This window comes from Maniola jurtina, chromosome 10 (assembly GCF_905333055.1).
Source record: "Maniola jurtina chromosome 10, ilManJurt1.1, whole genome shotgun sequence".
Classification (NCBI taxonomy): domain Eukaryota; kingdom Metazoa; phylum Arthropoda; class Insecta; order Lepidoptera; family Nymphalidae; genus Maniola; species Maniola jurtina.
The window spans coordinates 6324775-6343066 of record NC_060038.1 but is presented as its reverse complement, the minus strand read 5'-3'; the positions used below and the strand labels follow the sequence as shown (position 1 = coordinate 6343066).

Below are 18292 nucleotides of genomic sequence, written 5' to 3'. Positions count from 1 at the left end.
AAATTATTTTAACATTTTCATTAACTAAGTAAACTAATTTAAGTATACGTTATATAATTTATTAACATGACCTCAGTGGAGTCTCAATGTCGCGGCACGAATGCCTGATAGCCTCCCCCGATATGATTTTATCGAACTCTTTATTTTTATATCCGTACACCGTAGACATCGATCCGAGATCCAGTTTGATCGCTTTTTAGCTGCATGGTCGTGCCGGTCCCTCATGGTATCACACGAGTCGATCCGTCGACTCCACTGTCCCCTATTCGGAACTTCGTAAAGCTGGGAGCACAATAAATTGCTAACACCTTTTCCACATTGGCGCGGCGCGGGCAGCGTAAAAGCGTTGAAGCGTTCGACCTCGCGATCGTGGCTACGCGTGGCGGCATACATGGACCGATACTAACATCTGTTTTCTCTCTTCTCGTTAACCCGGCTAGGTGCGTGCTAACGGCGCCGGGGCACTAACAGGAGCCGCGGCCGGCGCCCGCACCGGACCCTATGTCGCCGCGTAACATTCTCATCGGAACATCGCCGCCATGTAGCTATAGCTGTTGGGCCTTTCACGTTAACATGTACTATGTATTTTAATAGTCTAACTATTAACATTTATATGCCTGTTATGTTTATAACAAGATGATCTTTATTAACATTTTATATTATTTTTAGTGGCACACGCCATCGACTATATTTACTGTATTGTAACATTGTACTTCTGTTGTCGCTTGACCATGTTGTTGTTGAAGCACGAGTGTTAGTTAGGTTACCCTACCTACGGCGGCGCTAAATTTATTTAACGTACGTTTAGTGTTTAGTTATTTATTAGATCTAGATATTATATTTATATAATATAGTTTCTCGAAATATTTAAAAGTATCATTTAAATCGATCAATAATCAAATTTGGCGCCGTTATTTTACATATTTAGAGAAGTTGATAGATTTTCAAAAATCTAAATTCTTATTAAATTGACTCAGTTCGGTAGACATAAATGAATTTTATAAAAGTATAGTTAGCTGACTGCTATCTGAATGCATGATAATTATTATATGTAGCACAGAATTTGGGTAAGTTTTTTTCCCTTCACAGTTTTTATATGAATTGTAAAATGAGTATAGTACAAATTACATAAATGATGGAATACGAGAGGTGAGAAATTCGCATCTTCAGATAATCATCTTGAGAGGAAGGATAGCGGTTACTAAATGTAAGTATGAATTCAAAAATTTTATAGATCGATATTTCATTATTAGACTGTTACGATCAAGATGTGGTAGTGTAATATAAATTATAATATGTTCATTTACTCATCAATTCCACCCACAATTTTGGCAACACATTGCAACTTTATGCCAAAGAGTATACTGTACGTTTGACGCAGTAATTTTTCAGATCTTTTACTGAACAAAAATTTAAAATGTCTTCCTTAGAGGGTACTTTTATACTATCTACATTGCTAGAAATATTGACAAAACGTTCGGTATTTTTTAACCCCGACGTAAACAGGTGTTAGATATAAGATTGACCGTTTCGTGTCTATGGCATCGTAACGCTCAAACGGATGGACCGATTTGAATGCTGTTTTTTATTCGAAAGCCTGTTTAATCGAGATGGTTTTAAGCTATATTTAATGAAAAAATGTTCAGCCGTTTGAGGATTATCAGCTCGTTTTTTAAGCCTGTTTAGGGATCTTGTTTATAAAGAATGAAATCTGGTTTATAATAGGTGCGTGCACTTATTTTATCAACTCGATCCCGACTACACTGCAGTATGCTAACCTTGACTTGATTCTGCAACCTGGATAGTCTGCAAACTATCTCTCTTTGAAAACTTACAGCAGATTTTTCGCATGATTTGGTCTTGAAATTGGTTTAAAAGTAGCGACCAGGGTCTTTTGATGGGGCTGGAATATGGTTACAAGGTGATGGTGTGAGAGGATGAGAGTTGACGTAAATATCTAGGAATTAAACCTTGCTAGCCATCTCTCGCCTACGAGCCGTCTCAAGTAGAGCCGGGTAAAGTAGATAGAATAAAAGTGACCACGCACGATATATTTGATGAGTAAATGATATGAATTTGTGTTTATTTTTAGCTGATATAAAGATTTAAAAGTAGTTAATCATTATATTTTATACTTTGTAGTGCTTATTATTTATACATAACAAATCAAATATTGCGCATCCCAAGTGCCTTAATAATGTACAATGTTTTCACTTTTGTGGTTCTATAAAAAACTGTTAATATTGATTTTATTTAATGGTAAAGTTAGAAGAGATTAAATTATTGTTAACTTTGCTATGTTAATGTTTATACTATTTGAGGAATTCTCGATGAAGTAGCTTATTATATAGTTTATTGGCGTTAAAAAATAGCGTTCTCTTGCTCTGCTATCTGACCAAAGACTTGACCGTGGATCATAACGCTGAAAATAAAGCTTAGTTTTAAATTTTATATAAATAACGATAAGGTCAGAACTTACATCGAAGAGTCTATTTTCTCAACGCGAATGAGCTATAAATCATCATAATTTATAAGTTTAGTAGATTGAGTAGTTTTGAAAGTATATTATAATTATTATTATTATTATTATAAGCCTTTGTTGCAATCTCGAGAGAGAATCTCTTGTAGTTACAAACCGAATATATCATAGAAGTATTTGCTTACAACTCTATCATTTAGATTTTTTGAGAGTTATACTTATTTGGATCTGTATAATGAAAATATACCTGCTTGTCGAAAGTTATTTGGTCAGCCCAATCAGCTTCAAGATAATTTTGCATTGGACAATGGTCTAATAAGGCGCCATAGGAAGGGCTCACCCGATAATTCGCGATGTAGGGTAAGTAAATTATTATTGAAAGCATTAATAATACATAAGATTTTTAGTAAAACAAATCGACTTTTATACTTATATTATCGCAGAGTTAGTATAGCAATCGCAACTGTGGCAATTATTTTCGTATATAATATGTAGTTAATTGTTATGTACATAGCTAACATAATAATATTGTTAAAAGCAATAATATTTCAATAATATACTATTTTAACGCTAGTGCAATAGATGTTATTTAAAATTGATATTTTATAGAGAATTTTCAACTCACTATCTATTACCTTACGTTTGAGTGAAAATAAAATATTTTTTGCGAGATCTGACGTTGAGATTAATGAAATATTATAAGAAGCGTTTAATCGTCCTATAATCTTTAAAACAAAAAAAAAATTAACATTAAAGTTTATTTAGAATTAAGCAAAATTAAAAAAAAAAATTACTCAACAACGTGAATCAAATTGGCGTGCATCGCCTTAAAAAACTCATTGTTTATTTGAACAAAAATATACAGTTTTCAGAACATCGGCAGAAGTTTAAATCAAATATTTTTTAAGATTTTTTTATTTACAACATGAAATTTAATTGTATGAAAATTTTAAAATCCGTGAAGTTGTTAACACACTCCGTCCATGATTACTTCATAATTTAAGTACTTAATATGTTGGTCTCTTTGTATGACCGTAAATACACATCTGTGTTAACATTTTTTTGAATCTATTATCTTCTCTCGCAATACCTAATAATCACCCCAAGCCACCCCTTTTTCTCACGACTGCTCAAAAAAGAAGTGTAATGTTTTTAGGTTTCATATTGTGTCTATATATGAGAGTTTCTTGATACCTATATTAACTTCTAAATGCCTTTAAATCAATATGGCGACTGTATGGCGCTATTTTCAAAAATGTGAAAATTTTTACGTTTTATTTCGTTTTTTGGGAGGGCGGTCGTGTTTTTTAATTTTTTTACTACCTACAACTTTTTTATCGGTTCGATATTAAGGTGCGACAAGGTAAATTACTTTTTGCCTCTTCATTTTCATTAAGGATGAATTATTTTTATTAAAAACATTACTTACTATGATTTTTTTCTTTGAAAACGATTTCTCTTTTTGAAAAATCTCAGAACGTTGTGCGTTTATCCAACTAATTTTCTTCTTGATGATCTGATTTTTTCCTTAAACATCCACCATACTTTATTATGGTTATAGATTATAGCAATAACTACGAATATGAATTAAAACGTGGACATAAATAACACACGATTAAAATGGCTATTAATTTTTTGAATTAAATAAAAACATAAAATCCAAAAAAAAATATGTAATTTTTAAGTCCGTTTTTTAATTCTTAGCTGTATTTTGTACAAAACTGAATAGTAAGAAAAAGCATTTACAAAATAACTTGAGGCCATAGCTTTGGATGAAAACTCAACAAGGTCTAACCCGAAGGTTAATAATTACGCGACACTCTTGGAATCATAGACCATAAAAAGTTAAGTAATATTCTAAGGATCTGACATGTGAGTCAAGCTATTGTAATTTTTAATTTTCAAATAATGAATTGAACATCTGTAAAAATCAATCAATGTTGTTTTGATTGCAAGTGTGTTGCGCAATTACACCCTTAAATAACAATAGTTGATTGTGATTAAAAGCTAATAACGTACAAAGATTGTGAGGGTCTGTTATCTGTTAATAGTTATTTTACGTTGTTTCAAAACGAATACTTTGCGTAATGAGTTTCGTGGAACCATAAACAAATAGTGAGCTGTTAAATTTTAAGATGGCTGCCATTTCTTAATTTAATTATGTGAAATAGTTTAAAAATAATTCTGAATATCCTTTTGAATATTCAAATTCAAGAACAGTTTATAGTGGTGTCTCCACCATTGACCTATTATGAACTAGTAATAATAGATCAATGGCCTACACTCATTAAAATATTATCTACGTTTAAAAAATATAAATATTTATTACCTATGGGTTTCTTCTTTATGGCTGAGTCTGACTCGCTTTTGTCTGGTTTTTAGTTTTATTAAAGTGATCAGCCATCTTTCCTAATCTACGTTTAGCCACTAATGAATTATGCGGTTCATTCATTGTTTATGTTTGAAACATTTTTGTGCCATCATCAGACGGACTTTCATGTTATTTTTTATTTGTACTTATACTTTAAAAATGGCAAATCACACAAGTGCCTTAAAATTAACTTTGTAAATATTTTATATACCTATTATTAATTTTTTCAAAGTATTATATAAAGGAGAATAAATTCTTACGATTGTTTTCCAAAAACAAAATAGAGTATATCTACTTTTATAGTTTAGTTAAGTGAGATTGTGCATATTACTTATGTCTGTTTTGATGTGTGTTTAAGATTGATTTGGCATTAGTAAATATATTATTTAGAAAATGTATATCTGTGTTTTATTTCCTTTAATATAAGAACCTTTTCGCTAGAGTATTGTACAGCCGAACAATGGAATTTACCTGCAAGTATCTATGATAAAGGAAATTTTTTTTGAAGGTCCAACACTGCCCGCCTAAAAAGTTCTACTTTATTGGGCGGGCGGTGTTGAGTTAAAATAGGGCTGGCGCAAATTACATTTAATTTAAGTTAAAAGTTAGGTAGGTATAGTCGACTACTAAACGTCTACGGGCGGTGCAGTATTTAAGAAGAGCTTCTTGGTACCTAGTGTTCCAAACAGACGTATTTCATAGGGATTTTTGAATTTTGTATTTGGAATTATTATTAACCAATTGAACTTATGATAATACTAGCTGACGCCCGCGACTTCGTCCGCGTGGATTTAGGTTATTCGAAATCCCGTGGGAACTCTTTGGTTTTCCGGGATAAAAAGTAGCCTATGTGCTAATCCAGGATATTATCTATCTCCATTCCGAATTTCAGCCAAATCCGTCCAGTAGTTTTTGCGTGAAGGAGTAACAAACATACACACACACACACACACATACAAACTTTCGCCTTTATAATATTAGTGTGATGACTTGTGATGGATGAAGTTTTGTACTTACTTAGGTACGCTCTAGAAACTAATCTACCTATGTCTTTAGTTTTTAGAGTTCCGTTAAAAGATTGAAGTTTCAAAGTTACACAGGTTCAAAAGGGTTTACGATGGACGATGGATAGGACTTCCCAGTATATACGAGTACGTATAGTTTATGGATAGGACGATGCTCAGGTTAAAAAAACCGGCCAAATGCGAGTCAGACTCGCGCACTGAGGGTTCCGTACTCGGGAATTTTTTCCAACATTTTGCACGATAAATCAAAAACTGTTATACATAAAAATAAATAAAAAACTGTACTGTACCCCTTCCAGGTTAACCCGCTTCCATCTTAGACTGCATCATCACTTACCACCAGGTGAGATTGCCGTCTAATTTGTATCTGAATTTAAAAAAAAAATCTTAGAATATTAGAAATTGCCCGCATATTATATGGATCCTCTGACGAGACTGTAAAAGCCACCTAGTGGAAGAAGAGATCGCTACAGCATCAATTACCGAGAAGCCACCAAACCTAGTAAGGGTGGACGATGACACTGAAACATCTTAGTTAAAACGATTCCACGCATTTTTAGCAGATGGCGCTATTCGTTATCATGGCACTCGTACTGTACCGACTGCAACCGGTAATTTTCTAATAGACTTATTATTAGGTAAGTATTAGTATTTCCAAAATTTGAATTCGCCAAAGAAATATTATATGATTTCAATAAATATATCAGCACGTGTTTCCAACCGAGAAGGTCTCGAAATGTGTGATCAGCTTTGGTTTTTTTTAATTCTGCCGTATATTAGCCATCAAAATATGAACTAAGAAGTCAGAACTAAGTTAAAAACACAAAGATTTTTATTTAAACTTACTTAAAATAAGTAGATATGTGTATCCTACCTACCTGCTTAGTATTTTCTGGAAGGTGTCTAACCTTCCAGTTTGAACTTTTGAAAATAGCGGAAGCCCGTACCTTACTCGGTTTCAGGGCACGTGGGAATTGGCAGACAAAGCAGAGCTTCTAGATATACTTAAGTATAAAATGTATTTTTCATTCGTAGAACACTCTTTTCGTCCCTACGATTCTCATATTCACACTTTCCAAATATTTTACCTACGGGCTACGAATATACGTATTAGCTTACGTGGTACTGAAAATGTTTGAAAAGTTACAAATCAAATCAAATCAATTTTATTTGCTTAAATGCAGGTTAAAATAGTTATTACAAAATCGTTTTGGTATCACCACATTTGTACTGCAATGGCGTACAAGCCGTTATACGTAGATACCTAAGTTGTAACTTGTATTGGTTTATTTCATGTAACGTGTGCAATAATTTCATAAAGAATTCAAATCTGTCTACCTAACTCCATACCTATGCCATATTTTAAGACAACTACTAATGAGACGTACCTAGGTATAGGTACTTATATAAGATAGTAAGACTAAGATGGAATCATACCAGCAAACTGAGCTGCTTGTGAGCCTGGCATGCGTGGATCCTCTCTTAGGTAGGTATTATTGTTGTAAAACGTTTTATGCAAGTAGGTACGTATAGGTATGCGTTGTCAGAAACAGGATTAGAGCTAAAGCTGCCTATTTCATAAAAAAGCTTAGTCTAAGAGAGCTATGCTTGAAGTTTCTCTACGTGATCAAATCAGGTATGAGGAGATCCGTAGGAGAATCAGATTGGGTAATTACCTAACAGATATAGTTTTACGGATCGCGACGCTAAAATGGGCAGTTTGAAAAACTTGGGTTCTCAAGATGCTGGAATGGCGTCCTCACACAAATGGAGCGTCGTCGGAAGACCGTGGGGTATGGAATTCTTATGTCCAGCTGTGAACGACTATACATAGGCTGCACTAAAAGTATCGGGAATGGAATATTTCCACTGTCCCTGTCATATTAAAATCTTTTTAATTGAAAACTCCTTGGTTTGAAAAATCGAATACCATTTATTTATTTAAAAAAAAGATTCTCGGTCTTTTCACAATGTCTTGTCAAACTTGTTTAGTCGTTGAGAAAATGGAATTGACTCGAGAAAATTCTAGAGCGATGATTTATTATGACTTTCGAAGTGGTTTAACACAAAAATAGTGTGTTGACCGGATGATTTCTGCATTTGGTGATGAAGCCCCATCTAAAACCACAATGTATCGCTGGTTTGCTAAATTTCAACGTGGACGTGTCAAGCTCAGTGATGATCCCCGTCAAGGTCGTCCAAAAACTGCAGTCACCCAAGAAAACGTTGATGCTGTGCGTAAGCTGATTGAGAAAGATCGACATGTGACATACCGCGAAATTCAGACAACTTTAGACATAGGCATGAGTCAAATACAAATAATCTTGCATGAACAATTAGGTGCATATTAGGTGTAAAAAAGTTGTTTTCCCGATGGATACCGCATTTGCTCTGTGAAGAGCAAAAAGCGGCTCGCGTTACTTGGTGCGTCAGAACTCTCGAAAGATTCCACACAGGATCTTCAAATGCTGCATACAACATCGTATCAGGTGACGAATCCTGGATATACGCGTACGAACCCGAAACAAAAAACCAGTCACGAGTTTGGGTGTTCGAAAATGAGTTAAAGCCAACAAAAATTGTTCGTTCACGAAGTGTTGCAAAAAAAATGGTGGCCACGTTTGTCTCCAAAACCGGCCATGTTGCCACTAGTCCTCTTGAGGGATAAAGAACGGTTAATGCAGAATGGTATGCTAGCATTTGTTTGCCACAGGTCGTTTCTGAACTCCGTAAAGAGAACTGTAACCGCCGCATCATCCTCCATCACGACAATGCGAGTTCTCACACCGCGCACAGAACAAAAGAGTTTTTAGAGCAAGAAAACATAGAATTATTAGACCATCCGCCGTAAAGAATACATTGCGTGGTCAGAGATTTTCATCACCTGAAGAAGCTGTGGACGCCTACAAAACGGCCATTTTGGAGACCCCAACTTCCGAATGGAATGGTTGCTTCAATGATTGGTTCCTCGTATGGAAAAATGTGTCAAATTTCGCGGAGAATACTTCGAAAAGCAATAAATACATTTTTAAATAGTAATGTTGTGTCACTTCTTTGATTCCCGAAATTTTCAGTGCCGCCCTCGTAGGTCTATCATGATGATGACCTAACTACCTACCTACCTATACTTAAGTTTTGTAGGTAGCTATCTATGCCTACCATGCTTCTAGATTTTAATTGGATTATACTGAATACTTCGATTAAAAACTAGCCTGTAGGTATGGGCACCTACCTTGATTGGCTGTCAGGTGTCACAGCCAAGACTCATAAGTCGGTAGCCCACCTTGTTATTATCATAGTAGGTAGGGTAGGTATGCACTATGATTACTTTGATTTATATTCATGAGCTTCAATAAATGATGCATAATTGGGCTGCGTTTTTATTTTTATCGTTTATATAGACCGGCAGGTCAATAAATCTTCGTCACGTGAACGATAAAATCCTAAATGATGAATGGGATTCCTATTTAGGGACCAGTATGAAAATTTTATGCAGATAACCCTAAGTTATCGTTACTTTCTTTTGCAACGTGTTTCCAGTTTGCGGCTATTTTTTTAAGCCTCATCGGGTGACAGAAGGGCTGGCTCATTTTTTGCGCAACGGATCAGCCTGGCTGTCCAGCGCGGAAATGCAGCCAGTATTCTTGGCACCATTCCACGCGGGCATGACTTGTATAGCAATTAGATAAGGCTAGCTTTAATTAATTTTTATTGTAATATTTTCTTTATTAATTAAAGTAAAAAAAAAAAAACATTTTTTTAAATTAAATAAAAGAAACCCTCTGATTTATGTCAAAGTCCTTTTCTACATTTTTATTTTGCTATGCTCCTTTTTCTTATTTGTACATTTTCACTATATTATTATACCTACCTCCAAATTTTTTTTGAATTTTGAAGGCCTGGGCAACCTGGCAATCAGAACACGGCCTTAAAATATCATGTATTCAAAATCAGGATATGCAACCTCGTAGGTACCTACTTCTGAAGCTTTTTCAAGATTCTTCGAATAAGTAGGTACTTACCTACCTAATAATAATATTAAGTAAGTAAGTAAGAAGTAAGATTAAGTAAGTTCTTAAGTTAGTAAGTAAAGTAAAGTTTAAAAAAAAATAGACTAAGTATAAACGAAAAACACTTTCCCTCTATAGATAAACAGAAATATTGGTAGGTAAATTTTAGGCAGAAAGGTATTTTAAAAATGCAGCACTTCAGCCCTTGAGTTGAGGGCCCTAACCCTAAGGTGAATGCTTTACCGTGCAAGCGGCGGAATAAGTATAATTCATCGGCATTGTTTTTGTCGTGGTGCGTGCAAGGGTCTCCTAGATGGCTAGGGGCAGTCGGTCGTAAAATTGCACTGAACCTTGGGGGGACGTCTCAAGACGCCCGTGCATTCTTATACATATTTTAATCGGAGTATGCTAAAAAAATAGATTAAATTTGTATTTAGTCGATATCTACCGATTCGATTTAACTTCTTCACACTATCTAGGTGCATCTACGTTTTAAGGTAAAAGACGAACTGATATGTCCCAGCTTCGGTCGGGTAAAATAATTCTTGCGGGTAAGATAAGCGAAATAATAAAGAAAAAGATATAGAGAAAACCTAGATATGCAAACATCTTAAGTTCCTAGACCCAGTGATTAGAGGCATACCTAGGTACCTACCGATGTCAACTATACGAGTATATAAGTAAGTTAGTATAGATTTATTTATTTAGTTATTTTCCTATGGTTTAATTATTCCCTATGTTAATGTTAATTCTTTTACTCTTGCTTTTCATGGTCTTTTATTGTAGATCTTTAGCATCCTACCTAGGTAGCTACTCTAATAGGTACCTACCTACTTCCAATAATTATAATTAATTCTTATGTTGCTAATGAAAATGAAAATTAACTAATACTTAAGTAATAAAGACTAATACTAAGTACCTACCTAATTTATTGAAATTGATTGAATGTTGTATGTATTCAGGTAGGCGATGCTACTATTTTTTTTCTAAAATGTCTATTGGTTAGCTCCGGGGTCTTCTTTACCAGATCATTGACCTCATTTCGGAAAACTAGGCAGTACCTAAACATTTCGAAAATACTATATGACTGAAAAATTGAGAAAATTTTATCTAAAAACTTTGCGTACACTGCGTCGACGAAGAATCAACCCGGACAAGCCTAACAACGCCGAGGGCGCGGGGTCGTAAACTACTTCCCCTTTGTGGAACTTATTGCACGCCGACACTCACTTTCTTACGTTTACACACGTTTTCAAATTCAATGCGAGCGCACTAAAGCAAAAGGAAAACTGTATTGCGTCAGTGATTTTAAATGTCGCTGCGAGACCGTGCTTTTGTTTGTATAACCTTTGAACTTTGCATTTGCATCTACTTAAGTAGGACTTCCTTTTCGAAAATTACCTAAAAACTTACCCACGATTCCCCAGATACTAGACCCAGGTGAACTACTAGAGCTTAACACCAGAGCTTACCGAGTTGTTAGCTAGGTGCTAACGAAAACAGCTCTTTATAAATGACATCTTATTCGAGCTTAATCAAACCCAGTTAGGTTTTTATCCAACTATGATGCAGTTTAAGGTGGAATTATGATCACGAGTTCGATTTATCTTACCAATACCTAAAACTAGACACATACGTACTTACTTAGGAATCGCTAAATAAAACAAAAGACCTTACCTTGGTGGGAGGTGACGAACCGAAACCTATTGTTTCCATGGCGACAACGTAACGTTAGGTACCTCCAAATCCTTAAAACATAAAAGGATAAGGTAATAATCGACTGATTGACATAAAAAGATAGTTATCTACAGCTTAAACCACTGGATCTAGAATCTTCAGAAGTTAAAACCTGGACGGGTTAGTTACTACATAGGTAATTTATAACTAGTAGATTTGTAGGTAGGTATATGAATAATAAAGAAAAAGTTCATAAAAGCTACCTGTAGTAACTAAGTTGGAGAAAAAGCACAAATCCACTATTTTTAAACATTTTCATTTCATTCACTCACATAAAATTAAATTTTATCTGAGGTAGGTAATTCAGACATGATAAATGCCTTCCCAGTTCGCCTACTTTAATTTCAATGAAAATTTGAAAAATTTCCCCAGCGGCCGCCGTCACATCATTCAGCATGGGAAACTCCATTTTAACGAAGGAAAAAGAGATTTTTTAGTTACATGAATAAGTGTTTTTAACTTTTTTATGTAAGTAGCTACTTACGTAATTTTTAATTAAATTTTTCCGTGAGTGGACTAGCAAATAATAATTCTTTGCTTTAAGTATATATTTTTATAGGTAGGTACTTAATTATTTACATTGAAAGGATCTAATACAAAGACGAAACGTGCCAGGTCAGGTCAGGCACTCAGGATTAGTTACCCATCTTCATTGTACACATTCATAAATAAAGGTTAGGCCTTAGGGTTAATGGTTAGGGCCCCAAACTTAGGGGTACCTAAGACTGGAACTTTGACAAATTGGCCCCCTAATACTGAACTGGATTTCAAATCTGACATTTGGCTAAGTGCCACTTATTTTTAATTATCTCCGTGATTTATGTGGTTAACGGAAAGTATCTTAAACATATTATAATCTTAAGCTTTTCCAAACTCTCCTAGCTTTTCTGGTTGAAAGCTCATCTTAAAATACTCCGAGAGCGTGGAGCCTTGAAATTGGACTTTGTAGGTATCAATATACTTAGTTAGAGTTCAGATTCAAGAGTCATTACCTGACTGTATTAAAAACAAAATCTAGGAAATAATTCGTTCAAAATCTGGGTAAGTGTTTCGTTCAGACAATAATACCTATACTATCTCAATTTTTTTTTGCTATTGATAGACTGCAAAAATTCCTGTACTAATCGTTACATGCTATATTCGTCAAATTGAGTATAAGAGCTTTTTGCTAGGCACTCCTTTTGAGATAAGTGCATTGGTGTATTATGAGTTCAATAATTACTTACTTGAGTTGTATTCTACAACATACGTAGACTCAAACCGCATAATATCACCTTCCGAGTTAATCGCCCACGTCCACGTATACCTAAAGAGCTTTTAACTTTTCCTTCAATACTTCTAATCATACTTCAAGATAGCCGATAGGTATAAAATATTATGTGGTATGAAAGCGTACATACCGCCGTAAGCACTATAATCTCTCGTACCTATACATTTATCATTGTTTATGTCGCTTAATTGTGCTATAATTAACGGGCAATAATTACTAACGATCGTTACGGACGTTGAAATATGACTGTATACTTACCACTATCAGGTAATGAAACATATACTTACCTATCTACTTGTATTACAATTTACAGCTCTTTTTGAAACTAGTAATGGCTTTTAACTCTGCCTTTTATTTAAAAAAAAAATTGGTTGTCTGTAAAGTCGGTTTACTGACGATAGTTGAACGTGACAACAAAGGCCGATTGTGCTTCTTTGTCGCTCGTTCCGCGCTCTCGCTTGCACTTCAAGCCTTACATGGAACGCCTCAGAGCGAAGTAACGCCGCATGAGTCATGTTTTTTCGTGCGTGCAGCCGGCTCTATCGAATTATAAGACGTTGTCACGTCAAAAAATATCAAAAAGCACCTATTTAATTTAATGAATTATTTTTGGTGCAGTATCATAAGGCATAGGCGCATTTTTTTACTTTCGCTCTTTTTTGCCAATTCACGTAGATACCTAGGTACCAATAGTTGCAACTTCGGTTTCCTATTCGGGAGATCTAGGGTTTAATCCTGAGAATCTCCTCCTTTTTTGAAGTCGGTCAAAGATATTTATATATAGTTATAATAATATGATCGGCAGCTTTAGAGAACACGACTTTCATTCGATTAACCTTTCCAGGTAGGTACCAGCTACTAGTTTAATTCAATGGCATAAAGAGTCTAGAATAGACATCAAGGTCCAACTGATTGATGATTGTTATCAATTAAGTAGGTACTTACCTAATAGTTTCATGAAAATTAAAATAAGTGAAGAAGAGCATGCACCAATCACATTTCTGTATTAATAGTTCGACATTAAAAGTATATTCAAAGAGAGCACTTTATTTTTATCGGCCTGGCACAAATTTTGAAATAATCCGTGGGCGTTTATTAATAGCATCAAAGTGTTATGGAGTGAAGAATCTACGTTTTTCCGTATTCTTAATAGTCGACATAAATTAAAGCTTTTCTGACATTTGTAGCAGAGTTTCACATTCACGTTGATTTAGATTTTTTTTTATATATATAAGTAAGTTGTAATAACCTAGTGATTAAAACATCTGCCTCTTGCCAACAGATACGCTAACTCAGTGTCTAACCCTGAATGATACCAACAAAGCTCATTTGACATTTATTTTTAATCCATTTAATTTTTTCTACGAAATATAACTTTTAAGTCTCTCAATGAAGCAGCAATGTAGAGCTAAGCAATGTCAAATGAACTCTGTAGCATTCAAAGTTAGCGAATCACGTGAACGTGGGGTTCGGGGTTATATCCCGGGCACACACCTCTAACTTTTCAGAACCATGTGTGTTATAAACAATTAAAACGATGGGCAGGAAAACGATTGGCCGGTCATTTGCAGTTACAATGTGAATTTGTTGATTATTAGACAACTGCTTGCTAAGGTGCGATCTCCTAAAAAATGAAAAGGTGATAAAGACGTAGCGTGGATTTGACGCTGACACAATATTATTATGTCTTATCCATATTACATCCTACTATTGATTTGTCCTATGTTAGTACTAAAATAAGATACTCTTAGGTACAAGGTCACGTATAGCTACAGATCATTAAGATTATTAAATGATCTGTGCGAAGCGCACAGCCAACGCGCATCGGCATAAATCTATGAAGTAGTTATCCTCTCCACGTCTTAACCACTCGTCTCTTGTTAAAAGTATGCCATAGAGATAATTACTCGTCGAAGGGTGGACATGATTTTGTAAACGCCATCACCGCGTTAACTAGAAGGGTCTTTAATTTATGTAAGAGCACGCACACCTGTCTAGACGTTTACCTAATAAACCGTTTAATTTTAAATTAAACAGAACTTCTACAGCTCCAGTGCCACGTGGGAGGCCCTTAGGAGCAAAGGGCAGACCCAAAAGTTCTTCAGTGCTTCGTGACAGCGACATCGACTAACTCCTGAAGTCAAAGTCAAAGTCAATATCCAAAGTATGTATCATTGTACTCCTTTTGATGGTCGAAATTGTTAAATTTGTACGATATAAATGTGTTAGTTAATTATGTAGCTTATTACTAAAGCTACGATGGTTCCAAACGCGCCCAAGTATGAGAAGAGAACACAACAAACTCAGCCGGGTATTTTTTTTTTATTATCACCACTTTACAAAATCACTTAGGTACACTTATTATTGCCTAACTCCCAAATCACCGGTAAATGTCGTCGAAAGTCATATAAAATAACTATCGGATTCTATACATTTTATTAATAGTGTAAGGTTATTTTTAAAAATTGAGTTGAGTTGTCAAAAATAATATAAAATTACTAATTTACCTAATGCAGGTAGTTTGATAAAATCGATATTTGGCTCATTCGATGTCATACAATCTGTTGCTAGGAGGCCAACAAGATTGAACTTGCATAAATACGGGTGTTTCGAAGGTTTTAGTGGAGTCTCCTTCTGAGATTCGGAGCGATATCGCATATTTTCGGTATTTGGATTGTGAACTGAATAATTAGATGTTGTGATAGCAATCACGCTCTAATTAAATTATTTATTTTGGCATTAGTTTGTTTAGATTAAAACTCTCGGATAACCTTACACATTAAACTTGTGTTTTTTTGTGTTGGTTTTGGAGAGGACATTCCAATAATTCGATAAAAATATTTAAATACTTAATACCTGTTTTTCTGAGTGACGCCAATAATAGGTACCTGGTACATACATATATTGAATTGAGAAAACTCTATTCAAAGTTAACAAAAGTAGTCGCAGTATTACCTACTAGAGCATTCGTCACTGTAGGGGTAGAATTTGAAAAATCATTACTCAAGGATTATCTTGTAGGTACGAGTACCTATCGTCCATGTAAATTGAGTTGATGTCCATAACGAGTACAAGCATTGCGACACAACAATATTAAGGTAGCTATAATTAATTAGACTTTTCTGCAAATAGGTGGATTTAAAAGTAGGCAGGTACTTATGTTTATACTCAGTTCTAAAAAACTGAAGATGAAAGGGCAAAGTTAAGTAATGACGTGGACGCGGAAGTGTGTTTGAATAAAAAAATTACTAGATACTTTTTTACCGCAATGCAACGGCTCAGAGTGATTTATGCATGCAGCGTGCATCACCGCAAATTAAATTGTTCCATGAAATGCTGCAAAATATTTTTCTTTTCGCGGATTGAATTATAAAAGCCGTGTTTTTCCGCATTTTGTCAACGGGGTACATCTTTCTTTTTCATTTTTGTGACAAATAAAAACATTTTACAATGGGAATATTTAAATGTTAGGTGAAAACATTTACTTAGGTACCTACTTAACAAAGTTTCTAGTTTCTACAGTGTTTATGTTCGCTTTTTGCTTCTTTTTGAAAGGTTAGACTAATTTTAGCTGTAAAAAGACGCTCCTTTGAAGCTTGTGCTTTTGCGTTTTGTGTGTGTAGCACGTCTTAGATGATGTTAAACAAGTTTGATCGTCGTTGATCAGATGTCTATTTTTTATACGATTGTTCCTATTACAGATCGATATCTGATCAACATCACTAGGTAGACACTAGAATAGTATCTCCCTTTGCATCCTGTTCTTCAATGCTGGTCATCATACTTACCATAGATAACCTTTTCTCATACGATGTATCTCCATTTTGTTCTGTCATACAATCGGCGCTATACTGAGTAGTCTCAGAATTATATCTCATACTAGCCGATGCACGCGACTTCGCCCTCGTTTTTTAGGTTTTTCGAAATCCCGTGGGAACTCTTTGATTTTCCGGGATAAAAAGTAGCCTATGTGCTAATTCAGGATATTATCTATCTCCATTCTAAATTTCAGCCAAATCCGTCCCGTAGTTTTTGCGTGAAGGAGTAACAAACATACACACACACACACATACAAACATTCGCCTTTATAATATTAGTGTGATAGTGTGATTATATTATCCATCCAAGAATAATGAATCTAACACTGGTTTGGAGGGACACATAATTAAAACGGTTGGCGCTATATTAGAGTAATATTATCGTTACAAAGGCACCGTAAATTAATATTGTCCTACCATTTTTCTCTCTTTCAGCAGACGAAGCGTTATACCCGCGGACCCATTTCTCAAGAAACGGCAAAAAGGTGTAAATATGTTCGAGCACAGAAACCGCTTACAATGATTTATATTGGCCGAGAAAAACCAGTCTGCACGGTCAGGGAAATGTGTTTGCTAAAGATATATTGTATTAGTGGTAGAAAGGACAACGCTGAAACTTATGTCTTTAGTCAGCTACATTTAGATTTTGTTCAACTTAAGAGGGCTCTCTCCGTCACTCGTTTCCACTCGTTTCATACAATCGTAGTTCCAATTTCATTTGAATATTAAGCAACCTAAGTCCATGAAATTTTGCAGACATATTCTAGAAACTAATATCTATGTCTGTGGTTTTCCAGATTTCAGTTAAAATATTCGGTTTCAAAGTTACGCGGTCTTAAAATTTTCATACAAATCTTGGAGCCCCTGTAATTTTAAAACTACATATTTTTAGAAAAATCTAAAACACCACAGACACAGCTATTAGTTTCTAGATTATGTCTGCAAAATTTCATGGACTTTGCTTGCTTAATATTCAAATGAAATTGGAACTACGATTGTATGAAACGAGTGGAAACGAGTGACGGAGAGAGCCCTGTTAATACACTATTCATTCACACACCAGTCATTTATTTCCATCACTCCGTCCACTTGGATTTAGGTTTTTTTTCTATGACAAGATAGCCCTTGACTGTGATCTCACCTTGTGGTAAGTGATAATGCCGTCTAAGATGATTATGAGTAAATCTGGGTGGGGACCGTATGTCATTAATTAAAATCCATGCTCTATCGGTTTCCATGCATTATACTGGAATGCTAAATCGCTTAGCGGTACTGCTTTACCGTTGGGGTGGTAACTTGCCACAGCCGAAGCCTTGCACTAGACCAGACAAGAGAAAATTTTGAAATTATTTTCCAAACTGCTCATGCCGGTGTCTTTTCACACAATTAGTAGGTATTTTGTGTTTTCCACTTTGAATAAGACAGCGTGAACCACTGCGCCAGGAATGTTGTCAATAGACCTAGGTCCTAGACTGTCAATCTACTCACTAGACTGCATATCTGGATACAAATCTCACAGGAATCAGACGAATTAAGATAATGTCTCGAATGGCCACTCTATTATTTTATTTAGTCTCATTGG

At 35.0% G+C, this 18292-nt stretch overlaps 1 protein-coding gene across 2 annotated transcripts in view; it reads left to right on the top strand.

The window, feature by feature from the left end:
* LOC123869034 (protein held out wings) overlaps positions 1-5248 on the top strand; it is an 83503-nt gene extending 78255 nt beyond the window's left edge. For both annotated transcript variants that reach the window (XR_006796807.1, XM_045911762.1), the window contains exon 8: positions 441-5248. The gene's annotated coding sequence lies outside the window, so the exon portion shown is untranslated. The remainder of the gene's footprint in view (positions 1-440) is intronic.
* Positions 5249-18292: the final 13044 nt, after the last annotated feature.